Source organism: Eublepharis macularius, chromosome 11 (genome assembly GCF_028583425.1).
Source record: "Eublepharis macularius isolate TG4126 chromosome 11, MPM_Emac_v1.0, whole genome shotgun sequence".
NCBI classification, from domain to species: Eukaryota; Metazoa; Chordata; class Lepidosauria; order Squamata; family Eublepharidae; genus Eublepharis; species Eublepharis macularius.
This window is the reverse complement of record NC_072800.1, coordinates 81,474,685-81,491,811: the sequence shown is the minus strand read 5'-3', so window position 1 is coordinate 81,491,811 and position 17,127 is coordinate 81,474,685. Positions and strand designations below refer to the sequence as shown.

The following is a 17,127-nucleotide window of genomic DNA, read 5'->3' as shown; positions in this document are numbered from 1 at the left end:
AAGGAGAACAGATATATGGTATCACACGATTGGAGTGTGGAAGGATTGTGGAGATTGGTTTGCGCCCTGTCACACTACCCAACCAAGTCTGAATCTTTCCAGGGTGGCCCAAGAAGCCCTTCTGCTGGGGGAAAGCACCTTGGGCCAAAGCAAAGCATCAGACTTGGCTAAGAAAAGTGACTGGGTATAAGCCGCTATTAATGTTTCAAAAAATCCTCAATATCACATATTGGGTAGAATCTAGATAACTCAGGGCCAAACTACAAGTGACGCCTGACACAGGTTGGACACTTGTCAGCTTCCCTTGAGTTTTGATGGGAAATGTAGGCGTCCTGGTCTTGCAGCTTGGCTCTCTGACTGCTGTCCAATGGACTTTTCAACTGTCACTTGTCCAACATTCCGCCAAGCTGCCTACATTCCCCATCAAAACTTGAGGGAAGCTGACAAGTGTCCAACCTGTGTCAGGCGTCACTTGTAGTTTGGCCTTCTGAGAAGAGTTCTGTTCAAGTACCATTCCTACCTCCTCCTTTCCTATAACAGCCCCTGTGTCCTTCAAAAGTTTTGAGCATCAGGGATCATCAAGAATGGTCTAAGATTTGGCATTAGGCGGGGCTGCAATTGGAAAGGAAAGTCAAAGATCACCCCCCCCCCCCCACACACACACACTATTCACAAAGTACTGCCTTCCACTCACACAAGAGGGGTGTGTGTTGCGGAACCAACCGCATAGGAAATGCAATCATCTAGGATACAAGAAACTGCCTGAATTATTAATCTGGACAAATAGCATCAAAGGCTCCATACGTGAGTTTTATTTGCTGCCGTTAAAACATGATGAATCACCATATTGAATTGTGAAGAAACGGAGCGGGCTTCTGAGGTGTAATAATCTTGATGAGCATTGGAGCTGGAAAGCAGTAAATGAATGGTCCCCTGTGGATTTGCATGAGGTTCTTTAATCAGTGTTGTTTTCTTTGACCTATTGTGCAAATGAAATACGTAATTCATCAGTACATGTGCAGCTCCCATCCGGCCAAATGAGGCCCCTCCCTAGGGCCATTTCACATTGTGAAAATAGCACTAGGGAAGCCCCTCCATGTGCCATAGTCCCAGTCAGAATGGAGCCCATGAGTGCCTGGGAAGTGCTGAAGTTTGAAACACACCTCTCCACCCCGCTTGGGGATATGCATAAGAAAACAGGTCCCAAGGCACCCCTCCCCCTGGATAAGGTTTAGTTTACCCAATGTTCTGTGGGTGATCTTTTGGGCTATAGGTTGCTTAACCATGCAACTAGTATGGGCTGCGACATACAGGTCTTTTGCTACCCCTCCAAATATTCTGGTCAGTATAATTAATAACAACAATGTTTGATTTATATACTGCCCTTCACAACAACTTAATGCTGCACTCAGAGTGGTTTACAAAGTGTGTTGTTATTATCCCACGACAATCACCCTGTGAGGTGGGTGGGGCTGAGAGAGCTCTGAAAGAGCTGTGACTGATCCAAGGTCACTGAGCTGACTTCAAGAGGAGGAGAGGGGAATCAAACCCAGTTCTCCAGATTAGAGTGCTGCCGCTCTTAACCATGACACCAAACTGGTTATCCAAACTACTGTGTAATTAGTCCCTAAATGGGTGTGTGTGGGGGGGGGGGGGGAGACTGACTTTCTAAACATCAAGGCCGCCTCACCCATCCTCAGATCCACGGCAAATTATTATCAAAACCAGCCCGCTCTTTCCTCTTATCTGCGCATGGGATAATGTGTCAGATATCATGCAATGTGTCAATTGCTGACTTCCCATCACACTCTACTGCAATTCCCGTGATTCCAGAAATGCAGCTTTATCTGGATAAGGGCAGGTTGACACATTGTGAGATTCCATACCTCCAGGGATGGGTGAGAAGGCGTTCCAAGAGAAGAAACTTGAAATGTTATCTTAATTTGTGAACCATCCCTGAGGCTGAGAGTAATTTAGACGTCTCACAGCTGTGTGTATGTGTTGGCTGTCTGTCGCCTCGTCTGCTCTAGCCACCATTAGCCAAATTGAGACACAATTTGCAGCCGCCCTCACAGTCCAGCAAAACCTGAAATATAAATGTGGTTTAAATGCGCCCCCGTGTGGTGAACAAACGACTTTCGATCAGGCTAGACAGAAATACCTGGTGGGAAATTGATAGTGTAGGTGGGTAGCCGTGTTGGTCTGCAGTAGAGCAACCGGATCTGGTGTCTGAAGAAAGGAGCTCTGAGAATAACTCTACTCAAGACATCTTACACGAGTAGGATCAAGTGAAAGATCTTACACTGGTTCTCCCATTGTGGATACACAGGCAATGCTAGGGAGACAGAGTACACTTGAATATAAGACTACACAGAAAGTTAGTCACTTGAGCATCCCTGTATAAGAGGTCTTGTGTACAGAGATGACTCTTGAAAGCCGGCACTCTGAAAATCTTGTTGGTCTCTAAGGTGCCCCTGGACTCAAATCATGGTGAGAAAGGGAGTGCAGGATTTTGTGAAAGCAAGAATGGGTTTAGGAACAACATTTTTAAAAGGAATCAGTTTAAACACTGGTTGTTGTGGATTTTCCGGGCTGTATAGCCGTGGTCTTGGCATTGTAGTTCCTGACGTTTCGCCAGCAGCTGTGACTGGCATCTTCAGAGGTGTAGCACCAAAAGCATCTTCAGAGGTGCTACACCTCTGAAGATGCCAGTCACAGCTGGTGGAAAAACGTCAGGAACTACAATGCCAAGACCACGGCTATACAGCCCGGAAAATCCACAACAACCAATGTTCTCCAGCCGTGAAAGCCTTTGACAATATATAGATTAAACACTGTTCCCTAACTATACTTTAGCCAATATTTTGCCTCTTGGGAGAGAATAATGTAACAAAGGAAGCTGATTAGACATTGGCCATTTTCACACTGCCTTATTTTAGCGGCAAGTTAGCGCTGTTCTGCTGTTTTAGGTGCACCTGTTCACACTTCTTCACAATCGTGCCGTGCACAATCCATGAACAGCTCACTGTCCTGCCGCTTTAACTTGTAAAGCTCTTGTGCCGCTATTTCAAAGTTGTGGCAGCTTTTTACCGCTATTCGCTTCATGCATGAGAACGCATGAAACTGCTCCCCCCCCCCGAGTAGGGCCACAAATGGGTACTTAGCCACGCCCACTGTTGCTGACCTTGAGTCAGACCAGAAGAGACAGTGGGTTGGCGCAAGTTTACCTGGGAAGTGTAGGAGGCTGCTGGCTTCCTCCAGAAAGGGGAAGGGGAGTGTTATGACCTTTACTTTCTCTACGGTAGATTTTGCCTTTTATCTTTCCCTTAACACCCTCTGGGTAGTTTGCTGCCACCAGGAATATTATATTCCAAGTTATTTTATTTAAGTTCTCCCTTTGGTAACGTTCCTAAGCGTCAGGCTCCTTCGTGGTTCTATGTGGCCCTGAGGATAGGAATGGGATAAAGCAATGACAGCTACTCTGGGATATAACAAAACAAAATAAACTTTTATTTAGTCAAGAAGCGTATCGGTTTCATAAAAGTAGTTCTCGGTTCTTAAAGTTACTTCATTTACTCTCATTCACACAGATCTCTTCTAAGGCTTCACACACAGTTTGCCGCTTTCTCTAACTCAATATTTCTCTCACAGAAATGCTTAAACTTCTCAGGCAGCACACAGCTGGCCTCTCTGACTCTCATTCACAGAAATATTAAGCCTGCTCAGGCAGCACACAGCTGGCCTCCCTTTCCCTGACTGAGTGTCCTTTCACAAACATGCTCAGTTCAGGTTCCACACAGGTTATATTTCTCTCATAAATCCTCCAGTATTCTCAGGCAGCACACAGCTAGCCTGCTTTCTTCTGACTGAATATTTTCTCTCTGCCCTGTCAGTCTCAACTGCATTCACTCCGCCCACCCTCTCAGTCATCAACCAATCATATCACTCACTCTTCCCTCTCTCACCCCCTCTTTTCACCTATCTCACCCCAAGCACTTAAAGACACATGCACCCATTTACTTGAAATCTTTACAGGGAGCCTTGCTTGCTGAAGTCTAGGAGACTCCTTCCCCGACCCTTCTCCCTTCTGTCAGAGCAGCCTGCCAGCTGCAGCCTTCTCTCGCTTGCTGAAGAGCCGGAGAAAGTTAGCAGCTCCAGCGGACGGATCTGCTGCTGCTGCCGCCCTGACATGCTCTTGCTTCTCCTACTCGGCGTCTGTCTCCATAGCAGCTCCCTGGGGGCGGGCAGGCTTCTGAAAAGGGTTTCCTAGGCAACTGGCTGTTGCCAATTTTTTTCCATTCCTTAAAACTCTTGCGCTATTGCAATGTTTTGTAAGGAAGGGGGCGGTGGGTGATGTTTTAAGCGATCACAGAAAGATCGATATAGCACTATTCTGTCTTTAAGAACCCAAAACATTTGTAGGTGTTACTTTGCTTTCGTCAGCGCTGACGTTTCTGAATCGTCCCGAGGAAATGGCGCTCTTTTGAGCAGCGTGAGAACAGAGGGAAGCACGACAGAATCGGTATATTCCTGATGGTGTGGACACGATTGTGAAAAACGGGCATCAGGAATGGTGCAATACAAGCGGAAAAATAAGGTAGTGTGAAAATGGCCAACTTCTCTGCTGTTTTGAGTTTCTCTCACTATACTTGAAAAAATGTGCACAGTCCACATTTCCAGTACAGGGTCCTCCAGAGTTTTGTTGCAGGGGGCATAGGGTTGGGTCCCACAGAACTGCTCTGCACATGGAGCCTTCCCTTGATGTAAAAGGCCTGAAGAGCTCCACGTGCCAGAAAAGAACACCACCGTTAGCACTGTGCGGTATTTGTTCCAGATTAAAAATGTGTCTCCCTCTCCAATGAGTCAGACTGAACAGCCTTCTACTATTTTTAGGCAAGCAAAGACTTTTAAATAAAAGGACCAGGGTGAAATATTAACTTGATGTCAAAGCTACAAGGGGCAGGTGCCCAAGGCACTGGGGAACCAGGATATGGTGGAGGCGGCCCCGAGGACACTTGTCACAGGTCCCTTATGCAGCTGTTCAGAGCTAAAACGACACTAGACTTCATTCCTTTTCACTTGTACTTACATCAAAACAGACATGAGCAGTCAGCATCACATAGCGTTTCCTCTTTTTAAAAATAATTGTGGACATTTTTTCAACAACTGTGCCATTCAACAAATGTTATGCATTTGACCTCTGCTACCATCCAAGCAATCACAAATTATGAGATGAGTAAGCAATAAAGTGATATTTGTTTATCTCCTTCTATGACATGCAGCAGGGTGGGAGCCTGGAGTACAAATGTGGTTTTTTAAAGCCACATTCTTCAAAAGGTGAATAACTGGCTATGACAAAGATGCTTCAGGACTAGGGCACCATATTCATTTTTTTAACTCATTTTTATCCCACCCTTCATCCAAAGACCTGAATGCAGCACACCTGAATCTCCTCTCCTCCAGTTTATGCTCACAACAGCCTTGTGAGATAGATTAGGCTGAAAGAGAATGGCCCAAGGTCCCCCCCCCACCATTATGTTTCATGGCAGGTTGGAATTTGAACCCAGGCCAATTCTCTAACCACTAAACCACATTGCCTCTCCCACTATGTTAGCTATCGTGTATCTGGAAAGCCAGTTTTCCTGTATGGTAACAGTGCTATAGAGATGATGGTAGGTTTCTTTCTTTGTTTAAAGCATCTACATGCCTCTTTTCTCCAGCGGTTCATGAATGCACGATGTTGCTTTATACTGAATCAGCCACGGGTCCATCAAGGTCAGTATTATCTACTCAGACTGGCAGCTGCTCTCCAGGGTCTCAGGATGAGGTCTTTCACATCACCTACTACCTGATCCGGAACTGGAGATGCTGAGGATTGAGCCTGGGTCCTTCTGCATGCCAAGCAATGCTCTGCCACTGAGCCATAGCATCAGCTGAAAGGAGCTCTCCGAAACCCCCCTAAAAACATAATTTTACAATTGAATCACCAATGCCAACAAATGCAATTAAAACAACAAAAATGGGCAGAACATCACACCCCTAAGGTCCAAGTTCACACGGCTGCCCAATGCAGGCTGAGAGCCAAGGACCAAGACCCTTTCCGCTCTTTCCAAAGTTGCAGGCCTCTGGCCACACCCAGGTTTAAGTACCTGCGAGTAGAGGCTGCTGCTCCTTAGCTAGTAGTCTTTCGACAGGCGTAAGCCACGTTTTTGGCCCAAGATTTTATTCATTTATATATTGGAATTATATCCTGCCCTCCTCGTAAGCGGGCTCAGGGCAGGTCACAACTTCATGCTACAACAATCATATAAATACCATAAATTACTACAAAATGCAATTAAAAACCATATAAAACAGTAAAACACAGTCCAACAAGGGCCTCTAAAATGTGGCAGGGCAGTAACCCCAGTACATATCACTGTGGGTAGGCACAACAGATCTCAGGCTTCGGAAGCAGAGCAAACCAGGCAAGGGGCTGGCAGGATAGTTCGTCAGCTCCTCAACCATTTTCATTGGCCTGGTGGAACATCTCCGTTTTACAGGCCTGGTGGAACTGTGTAAGTCCCACAGGGCCTGGATTTCAGCTGGGAGAGCGTTCAACCAGGCTGAAGCCAGAGCTGAGAAAGCTCTGGTCTTGGTCGAGGCCAGGAGAACATCCTTGGGGCCAGGGGCCACCAGCAAATCTTGGTCTGCAGAGAGTAACGCCCTCTGGGAAAAGTATGGGGAGAGACGGTCCCATAGATATGTATGTCCCAGTCCACTAAGGGCCTTGAAAGTTAAGACCAACACCTTGAACTTGACTCAGAATTCAACTGGAAACCAGTACAGTTGGAAGGTGTGTCCTAAATGGAGTTCCCGTAAGTACACGCACCGCTGCATTCTGGACCACTTGCAGTTTCCGGGTCACTTTCAAGGGTAGCCCTGCATAGAGAGAGTTGCAGTAGTCCAATCTGGAGGTGACGATTGCATGGATCATTGTAGATAGGTCATGGGCAGACAGCTAGGGATCAAGCTGCCGGACCTGCTGAAGATAGAAAAACGCAGATCTGGCAACCAACGAGACCTGGGCCTCCAAGTTTGCAAACCCCGGTGATTTTTTAAAAAAGTTTTTCATTTATTTCAGATAATTAACTCAAACAAAAGCATCACTACATCATATGACCATCCAGATCATATCTCTGCTGTCCTCCACTACTTCAGTCATCAATAATAATCTGGATCAGATATGAATTGAAGCACAACATCTAAATCCTATATGAGAGTAGCGTAATGGATCAACTATGATCAATTAAATCAAATTGTCATTAGAACTTGCCCATATATATTCCTGATCTTTTATTGAAATATCTTTCTGTCTATCATCATATTTAATAATAGTTGTTCTTAATTATTCTTAGTTTTCAGCTACATAATCAAAAAATATTTTCCATTTCCCCTGGAATTCTCGGATTGGCCTATTGTGTATATATGCCACTGATGGCTATCCCCAATGATTTCTTATGAAGATGCTGGTGGGCTGGCAAACCAAAAAAGGGGGGTGGCATCGGTGTTGGCAGGGGGGACGACAAGGGTTGTATTTAACCAGACACATCAGGAACTAGTAGAGTTGCCAGCTTCTAGGTGGTGGTTGGAGATCTCCTGGAATTACAACAGATCTCCAGGTGGCGGAGATCAGTTGACCTGGAGAAAATGGCTACTTCGGAGGGTGGACTCTATGGCATTACGCCATTCTGAGGCCCCTCCCCTCCCCAAACTCTGCCCTCTCCAAGCTCTCCCCCCCCCCCAATCTCCAGGAATTTCCCAGCCTGGACTTGGCAACCCTAGGAACTAGTGGAACCCCAGCTGTCCTGCCAGTACCAGAGGGCCTCACTTCAGACCCAGCTGGTGGCTGCGTGGGGCCAGGAACCGAATCCATTCATTCTCCCACACAGCTGGCTTCAGCTGTTCCCCAGGAGCTTATGTGACTCTGTTCTTATATGCAAGATCCCACTCAGAAAAATACCTTGAAAAATTTCCCCACTTGGTGTGAACATATCAGATACCTGCTTTCTAAACAGCTTTTAAGGAGCTGAATGGTATCAAACAGGGCTTTTTTTCAGCGGGAACGTGGTGGAATGGAGTTCTGGAACCTCTTGAAAATGGTCACATGGCTGGTGGCCCCGTCCCCTGATCTCCAGACAGAGGGGAGTTTAGATTGCCCTCCGTGCCTCTGGAGCAGCACAGAGGGCAATCTCAACTCCCCTCTGTCTGGAGATCAGGGGACGGGGCCACCAGCCATATGACCATTTTCGCTGAGGGTGATTTAAACTTTTAAAAACTGCCCCCTTGTTCCAGCTGACCCAAAGTGCCATCATTGGTCCTGGGAGCGTGTGTGCACTTTGCAATTACCTCCCACCAAGAGTTGCCCCCTGTGCTGGCAACCCACTGAGTTCCACCACTTCTTTTCCTAGAAAAAAAGCCCTGGTATCAAATTACCCATAATTTGAATGCAATATTGAGTGTCCCCCAGTCACTGGGCTCACGATACAGTTCCGCTTCTTGCTACAGAATATCCCCCCCCCCTTCTCTTGCAAGAACAGACAGCTTCCTGGCAGAGGAAAAGGTGTGGCACCCACCCAATTCTGTTTGTACCGGTAGCAAATAAAACAGACTGGAACGGAGCTTGAGAAGACAGCCTTGGATCTTTGCAAGCTCTTCTCCAAATGTCCCAGGCCATATGCTGCCTCCACACACTCCTCATATAGGTCTAAGATCTCCAGCTTTAAAAAATAATACTGGGCCAAGTTAGCAAAACTCAAAGGGATAAAAACTGGCTCAGGTGCTTGTGTTCTATATGAAAGTACAGATGGGAGAGAGGGGAGGGGGGGCTTGCCAAACAATTTTCCTATCGCAGCTGCTGCAGCCGCTTACAATACAAAACTAAGAGGTTTACACCTAAATATGTGAAGGTGCAATTACAGACAGCGGCTAGCCTGGCTTAGTGGAGGGAATTGCTGCTGCTCTGGTTGTTTGTTCTTTCCTTTTGACGGATGTGTGTGAAGCTTTTTGCGTTGCATGCTCTTTGACTCTTAAAAAGGGAGGGGGCAGCAGCTAGAAACTAGAATGTTATAGCAACTCACTGGTGACAGACATTTTGCAGGGAGAGAGGAAGAGTGTAGGCCAAGGCCTGGAAGAGGCAAGAGCAGGAGCCCAGAGAGCCATAGCAGGTGGTTAAATACCACTGCGGACAGAACCAAGAGGGGAAAACGTCACCATCTACATGCATACCCAGTCAGTAGTTCCAGACAGTTCAATTCCTGCATGAAAATAGACTTTCCAGGTGTTTAACCTGCAGAGAATGAACACACATGGATGGGGGGACAGGACGGTCACAACCGCTTCTGTCTCATTTATGCATGCTCATTGGAAATTCTTATAGAGCCTATATGTATCTGTCTCTCTCTGCGATGAGATGAAGGCTCTGCACTTCCTGTTGGTTTTGCTGGAACAAAAACCTGACTGATTTTACGGGTGTTTCTGGATCTATTTTGGCTCAGTCATACCTGCTCACAGTTTCTCTCCCCCAAAACACAATCAGGCCTTTAACACCAGCGTTCGTGCCTCCTGTTTCTCCAAGCAGTGAGAAATTCAGGGACCTTGTGAATTACCTGGGCTGGTTCCTGTTGGAGGCGAGAGCACTGGGTGATCTGCAGCATAACTGGAGGGCTTGTTTAATTTACTAGTATATACAGGTAGAGCACAGATGGGAGACACAGAGGCACTCTTATAAGGCAGCAGATCTACTATTCCACATCAGATCCCCAGAGAGAGATCAAGGGATCCTTCACCCCCAGGGTTCTGACTAAATCCACACGCACATACTTTCTGCTTTTTCCATGCAATGACAGCATTTGTGTTGATCCCGATATTACCAAGTGGTATTCACATGCCCACTCAAACAGCATGGTGCCTGTGAAAAAGTGCACTATAGGGCGGAGCATTACTTGCCATCACCGCTGACAAAAGCACATTAATGCCCCCCCCTTAAAAAAATGGTAAAGATTTGCGCTATATTGATGTTGCAATAGCTTGCAGATGGAGCCCCCTCCCCCATTGCTGCCTGCAATAGGCTGTTATTTTGCCTGCCAATTTCATTTAAATTCCCTGTCGCAGGCCCCCCTTCCCTCTGCTCTCCTGTCGCTGGTTTCTTGTCTCTCTTCCTCTACCCTCAGCATCCGGGAAAGCCAGGCTTGTCCCGTAGCTCCCTGTCACCGAGCGGTGGAGCTGTGCAAAGGCTGCCTGCCCCAGCTGCGTCCCTCCCCCCTCCGCCTGGTTTGCTTGCGATTCAATGGAGGGAGGGGGGAGGGAGGAGCGCCCACTTTTCTTTGTAGTAAACACTATTTTGAAACAGTGGCAGGCTGGGGGGGGGGAGAAATCTTAAGTGAGTGGTCCCCCCTTTTTTTCTTCAGGAGAAATCAGATAAATCAAGCTAATTAAAACCAAGCTGTGAATTAAGCATCCATTTTTTGTACTACAAATTGCAAGTTCTACGCTTGTCCCTCCCTTGGTCTCCATTAAAATCACCATATACATTTTTAAAAGGAGGGAGGGTGTGTGTGTTTTGCCTTTAGCTGCCAGCTCTCCCCTTTCTTTTACATTGCCCCTCTGCTCCAGGATCGAAATTGCTTTAAATGGGAAATGCAATGGGTTCCTTTTAAGCGAGAGATTGCAGTAGTGCAATTAACATTTTTTTTAAAAAAAAAGGCTGGGGGGGGGAAACTTCTGCCGCATCAACAGAGGCTTGCAGGATTCTGGTTTGTGGGGTTCTGAGGATGCACCAACCAAGAAAGGAGGAGTGGCTGAGTGGGCATTTTCTGGAGAAGCGCTTCTAAGCATTCTCATGCATACAAAAATAGTGTGAAAGAAACGTTTCAAAGTGGGAAAAGCAGAAAAAAGCCACTCTCAATGGAAGCGCAACAATGACAGGAGAATGACGGGATTGAGTGGATCAATTCCAAGAACGTGTGAACTGCGGTGAGTATAGCGCCACAGTGGCAATAAAGTGGCACTAATATAAGGACCTGTGGATTCACCCTCAGTCCCCTCCATCATCATAGCCTGGTACATTTCCAATGGAAGCATATTGATTGGGAGCTTTTTGCTGTGAGCTTGCTTTCCCCTCTGCAAGTGTTCTTTCTCCACCTACAAGAGCATCTAAAAGGTTCTATTGATGTGCTTATGGTACCAAGGTCTGGGCCTTGGTAGTTCACTTCCTGAATACAGCTGATTGTATCTTTTTATGCTTCCTGGATTTTGTCTAGGGCAATCTAGTTTTGCTGTTTCTGAGCTTTGCTTTGTTCTCCCGAGCCCCTCTTCTCCCTTTGCCACCATCATCGACTGCTTTATGATCATAATGGCTAAACCGAAGTTTTAAACACGAGTCCAAGCAAGCACCTTCTGAAGATGCAGCGGCCAGCAGCCAAGCCAGGAGCGATACCCTAGCTTTGTAGACCTCTTTTCCCTTAAACCTTGTCCTAGCTTTGCTATGATGTCTAGACACAAAGTCAAGCCTATTGTCCATCCCACCTAGCTGGAAAGAGTAGGTTCTATGTAGGTAGTTTTTTATTATAATGTTGCATTTTAATTTATGGCTTCTGTTTTGGTGTGCAGTACTGTTTCAGCGCATGGAGTTCTCCCACATTTGGTGTGATGACTCGGATGCTGACTCACCAGTCGCTATTCCATAGTTTTCCTATCTTGCTGCCTTCTCCACACATTCCTGATTTTGTATGCCGCATATCTTTCAGTGGCTTAATGTAGCTTTAGGCCCTTTCTCCCATCATTATAGCAAGGGCTTTTTTTCAGCTGGAACTCGGTGGAATGGAGTCCAGGAACCTCTTGAAAATGGTCACCTGGCTGGTGGCCCCGCCCCCTGATCTCCAGACAGAGGGGAGTTTAGATTGCCCTCCGTGCCATGCAGCGTGGAGGGCAATCTAAACTCCCCTCTGTCTGGAGATCAGGGGGGCGGGGCCACCAGCCAGGTGATCATGTTCTCCAAGGGCAACCCACTTTGTTCCACACCCTCTTTTCCCAGAAAAAAAGCCCTGGTTATAGCTGTTGCGGCTCTGGGACTGATCCTATGCCAGCCAGGGCAGAATGAACATCGCAATCGCTACGCATCCACTGATGCCCCCTGCAGCCTGGAAGCAGCAATAGAGTACTGCTGATGCCGAGCAACCGCTTCATTCTCTTCCCATCATCTTCTTCCAGGACCTGAACAATGTCAAGTTCTAACACGTGAACTGTTGACATCCGAGTCGAATCATAAAAGCCTCGGCATGCAGCTCATCATTTCCATGCACAATCAGTGCAGTGCATAAAGCGATGTTACAGCGACGGAGAAACGTGGAGCAAGAGTTACACACACTTTTGAGAATGGCCTGCAACAGATAATTGTTAAATCATTTTAGCTCGCAAGGATCTTATCTGGCCCTTTCAGGTTTTGAGCCATTCATTACGGTGGCACAATTATTTAATCATGGCCTTTAAAAAAAGCTCTTAAAATCAGAATTGAACAGAATGATTAAAAATTCAATTTCTCTACCGCACTAAATGGCCACATTCTCTCTCCGTCTCTCTCTCTCTCTCGATTAATATAGCAAAGAGAATCCTCCTGATGGTGGGATACAGACTGTTATCCTCTGAAATCACATTTACTTTCTGGATGATAAGCTGCACTAACTACAAATAGGAGCCAGACACAGAAACAAGGGTTTGACCAACACAAGAAAGCATCATTGAAGAATTAGGTGTCAAGTCATGTATTCCAGGCTATGTGAAAAGAGGAGCTTGCCAGTAATTTGCTTGCTAAGTTCTGCTGTTGCTGTTATGCTTGGCTTTTAAGGACCAGACCTAAGCCCCCTTGCACCAGCACAGGTGGGCAAACTCCTTTACGTGTCTCCCCCTTTCAGATTTGGCAGCCCCTGCTCCTCAGAGTTGACTCACAAATCCATTTTCAATGTAGCAAGTGCACCGTGATGTTAAAACCAATGTCTTTGTTATCTGGTCTTGTGAATATGTTGTTAATACTTAACTATCTCAGGCTTTGAAGAAAATGCACTGCCAAGAATATAAGAAGAGCCTCACTAGTTTGGACAAAGGTTCATTGGGTCCAGTGATCTGTTTTCCACCCAGCAGCCAACCACATACTTCCAACTGGACAGGAATGCAACAGCCCCTGTGCCTGGTGCAAAGAACGGGTTTGAGATCTCCTAATGTGGAAAATGCAGGGTTTTTTTAGGCAGCTGGAAAGGATCGAGAAGAGTATGGCTTCTGCAGAGGAGCAACATTCCTTTTCTCCTCAGGGTCTCTGAACCATTTTAGCTGAAGATGTGGATGCTGTTGCTGTAAGAAGCACTTGAGTGATACATAGCAAACATTTGGGACATTCCTAAAAAAATCCATGCATCTGACTCACCTGCTCAAAACCCTTATCCAGATTTCATGGAGTCTGCATGGTCAACAGATTCTGGCTTATGAAAGATGTAGAGTGGCATGATTGGTAGCACATCACCTTCTTTTTGGCTGTTTCCGCACTGCTTACCGACTGTCAGGGCTTGTCGCTGCCGCCACTGGGCGGGGCACCGGCTGGGCCGGCCCTGACATCAGAGGGGCACCAGGGATGCTGCAGGACCCTGCTCTGTGGAAGGAGGGGTGGTATACATCACCCTGACTCCCTCTCAATCCACTCGCTGGCCTGCTCAACCTGGCCTGCTTACCCCTGCATCCTCCATCATCTCCTCCTCCTCCCAGAACTCTCCTCCAAGCCTCCATTCTTGCACTACTCTGCTCTCACTCCACACTATCACTCCTTACTCACACCCACTACCACAGAGCTCTTCCCAGCCACCTTATATAGGGCTTCCTTTCCCCGCCCCACCCTCCTTCTAGGCTTGTTCCCTCTCCTGACTTGGCCCAGCTGTGCCTTCCCTCAGGTGTTTCCCTCCTACCACTAATCCCTTCTTGGCTTCCTTGCCTTGCTGGCAGGGTGGGGTTGAATGCGAGCCATCCCCAGCTGAGGTCTTCTTGGCCTTGCTCACGAGGAGCTGCCCCAGTAGGCTTTTGAACTGCTGAGCTTGCCTGGCCTTGCTCACGAGAAGCTGCCCCAGCCGGCTTCTGTGCTGCTGAGCGTGCCTGGCCTTGCTCGTGAGGAACTGCCCCAGCCAGCTTCCGTGCTGCTGAGCTTGCCTGGCCTTGCTCGCGAGGAATTGCCCTGGCCAGCTTCTGGGCTGCCTGCTCATTGATGCTGGGCGGGGCTACCCAGCTCCTCCCCCAGAATGCCTGTGGCAGCTCCACCTGGAGGGGCTTGGCTCCTAGCAACTCCTGAGCCAGGCTGCTGTCCTCTAGCCGGGGTGTGGCTCTACACTGTAGTGGCTGCTTCTCCTCCTTGGCTGGTAAGGGCTCTGTTTGGGCTGCTGCTGGGTCCCTATTCCTCCTGCCTTGGCCCTTTTCCTCTGTCCTGCTTAGCCCCCTCTCTTCCCCCTGGAGGGTGGGACTGGCTGGTCTCTCCCTGCTCCCTCCAGCCCTCTGAGGCTTTGGCCTTTCACCCCTTCCCCCTGGAGTGGGCAGGTTCTGGACCTGGTTGCTGGCTGGGGTGGTAGGGCCACTGCCTCCCGGTTGCCTCCCACTGCTCCCTCCTGGCAAGTCTGGGGCCTGGGACTCAGGCCCCTGACACCGACCACAGAACATTGTGTGAAGCTCCCGGAATGACAGTGTCTTCCTGGAGCAATTTCACACGAGAACTACTGTTCTTGTGAGAAATTGCACCAGGAAGCCGCTGTCGTTCCGGGAGCTTTGCGCAATGTTCTGTGGCCGGTAAGCAGTGTAAAAATGGCCTTTATTTCCTTTGGTGCTGGAAGGACAGCCAAAGAAGACACACTCATGTTAGTTTAGCTCTATAAAACAATACAGTATGAAATGACAATACAAGGGGAGGCCTTGGGAAAGGAAGGTGCTGATTTCACCTGTTCAGCTAATGCATGGTGGGAGGACTGTCAGATCATAATGGTATTGGGTGTTATGGAATAAGGAGGGAAGGTAAACTCAAGTGCTTTGCATTTCCTGTCCCTTCTGCATCTGTGTACATGCCATCAAGTCGCAATTGACTTACGGTGGCCCCAGCAAGGGGCTTTGGAAGCAAGTGAGAAGCAGAGGTGGTTTGCTAGTGCCTTCCTCTGCAGAGTCTTCCTTGGGGGTTGCCCATTCAAGAACTGACCCTGCTTAGCGCCTGAGATCTGACGAGATAGGGCTATGCCATGCCTCCTTCCCGCCTCTGTCCCTTCTAGAGCTTCCAGGATAGAATGTTTGCAACTCCCCAGTACAGCTGTGATTCAGAGAAGGCTGGGGAAGAGGATGCAAAGGTTACCTGCAAGTTGTTTCCATGCCACATCTACAGCTGCTTCAAGCATAATTCAGAGTTGGGAAGCAGAAGTAGTTCCTGACCCTTTCAGAGCTTTGAGTCAGTGAGACCTTAGACATTCCTATTCAAGAAGCTTGGAGAATACATTTTTGTTTGTTTGCCAAGGCCTAGAGCAAGTGTGACTCATTCAATGGAACTGTGCCACTAAGAAGCCACCAGTGCTTTGGAGCCCAAAACAGAAAGGAGGAACCTGAGCGCAGACAACTTTTAATGGCTTTCTGTTGCTTATCTAAATGAGCAAAAAAGGTAAAGGGGAAAGTTATCTCTCGGAGCAAAATGCTGATCCTCGAGATTTCCCCAGGGACAAATTCAGCAAATAGGAAAAGAACAGGAACTTTCCTTCCATAAAGCCAAAGGGAATTGTCAGTTCTCAGGCAGAAATTGGAGAACCCATTCAGGCAAGAAGTGGATTAGGCTCTCGCCTATCGAAAGGCACATATGTGTGTGTGCTGGCCTGTTACGGTGACTTTCAAGGCTTTCTCCCGCCCCTTTCATTTCCAGCTGTGGGAAAGATTGAAAAAGAATACATATTTTATAAACCCCTTTAGGTAAGGTCTTTCAGACGGGGCCACGATCCACCTTTTGAACCTGCAACCATCAACTGTTTGTCAGCTTCTGATATAGTATTCTTTTTCTGTGGGTGCACAGTCTATAATTCTGAGACAAATATCAGTGGTGCCCTTGGGAGACTTTTTCACTCCCAGATAAAGGTGGAGATAGATGGCTGTCCCCCCCTCCCCGCAATAGTTTAAAGACAGCTCACAGTGGTGTATACACACCTTCAAATTCACTAACTTTAATCTCCAGATCGAAGAAGACTTCTATGAAAGCTGTCCCCCGCTATGCTGTGGTTTTCAGTTGATTCTAAGAAAGATGTTGAGCTATTATGAACCATTTCTTGCATGATACAACATACAGCTAAGTAGATGTGGATCTAGTGACTGCCTGGACGGAGGATTTCTTGGGTGGGGAACCCTTCATACACTGCCTTGTAGGCATGATGGGTGGAAATCATAATAAAAATCAAATTAATACAATTGTTGTTCCCCCACCCCATTATACCCATAAACGTTTGAGATTCTAGAAAGCACACAAAAATGCTCTAAATATACAGTCCTGAAGTCACTGGGAGAATTGGTGGTGGTGGAATCTGAGTTCGTAGATCTCTCAGATCACTTAACTCTTCTGCACTCGATTACTGGTTACTACTTGTGAATGAAAAATGAAAATCCTGCCCTTAAGTCATAGTTGACTTATGGCAACCTCTGGTGGGGTTTTAATGGCAAGTGACGAACAGAGGTGGTTTGCCATTGCCTGCCTCTGCAACCCTGGTCTTTGTTAAGGCTTCTCATCCAATGCTAACCAAGACCAACCCTGCTTAGCTTCTGAGATCTCATGAAATCAGGCTTATCTAGGCTATCCAGTTGTGAATAGACTTCTCCAAAAAGCACAGGAGGTGAGATTAAAGTTATGTCTTTGGTGTTAGATCTGTGATGGTTCTTTCATACATACAAGTTGTCACATGTTTTCCAAAATCTGAAAAGTCAAATTGACTTTACGATCTCACTTGCATGAGAAATCCCCTGTGAAGGAATTTGGAGATTCCGTCAGTTCCAGGGTTCAGCAAATTGGCTTGATTCCAGCTCTTTATCAATTACACATAGGCATTA

At 47.2% G+C, this 17,127-nt stretch overlaps 2 long non-coding RNA genes across 2 annotated transcripts; one reads left to right on the top strand and one right to left on the bottom strand.

The window, feature by feature from the left end:
• Window positions 1-789: 789 nt before the first annotated feature.
• On the bottom strand, window positions 790-4,193 carry LOC129337459 (uncharacterized). The gene is made up of 3 exons (XR_008597824.1): window positions 4,021-4,193; window positions 1,887-2,086; window positions 790-979 (listed from the first exon to the last, which is right to left on the bottom strand). It is a non-coding gene; the product is annotated as an uncharacterized LOC129337459 (long non-coding RNA).
• A 127-nt stretch (window positions 4,194-4,320) lies between these two features.
• Window positions 4,321-7,206, top strand: LOC129337279 (uncharacterized). The gene is made up of 3 exons (XR_008597807.1): window positions 4,321-4,597; window positions 5,697-5,775; window positions 7,124-7,206. It is a non-coding gene; the product is annotated as an uncharacterized LOC129337279 (long non-coding RNA).
• The last annotated feature ends 9,921 nt before the right edge of the window (window positions 7,207-17,127 follow it).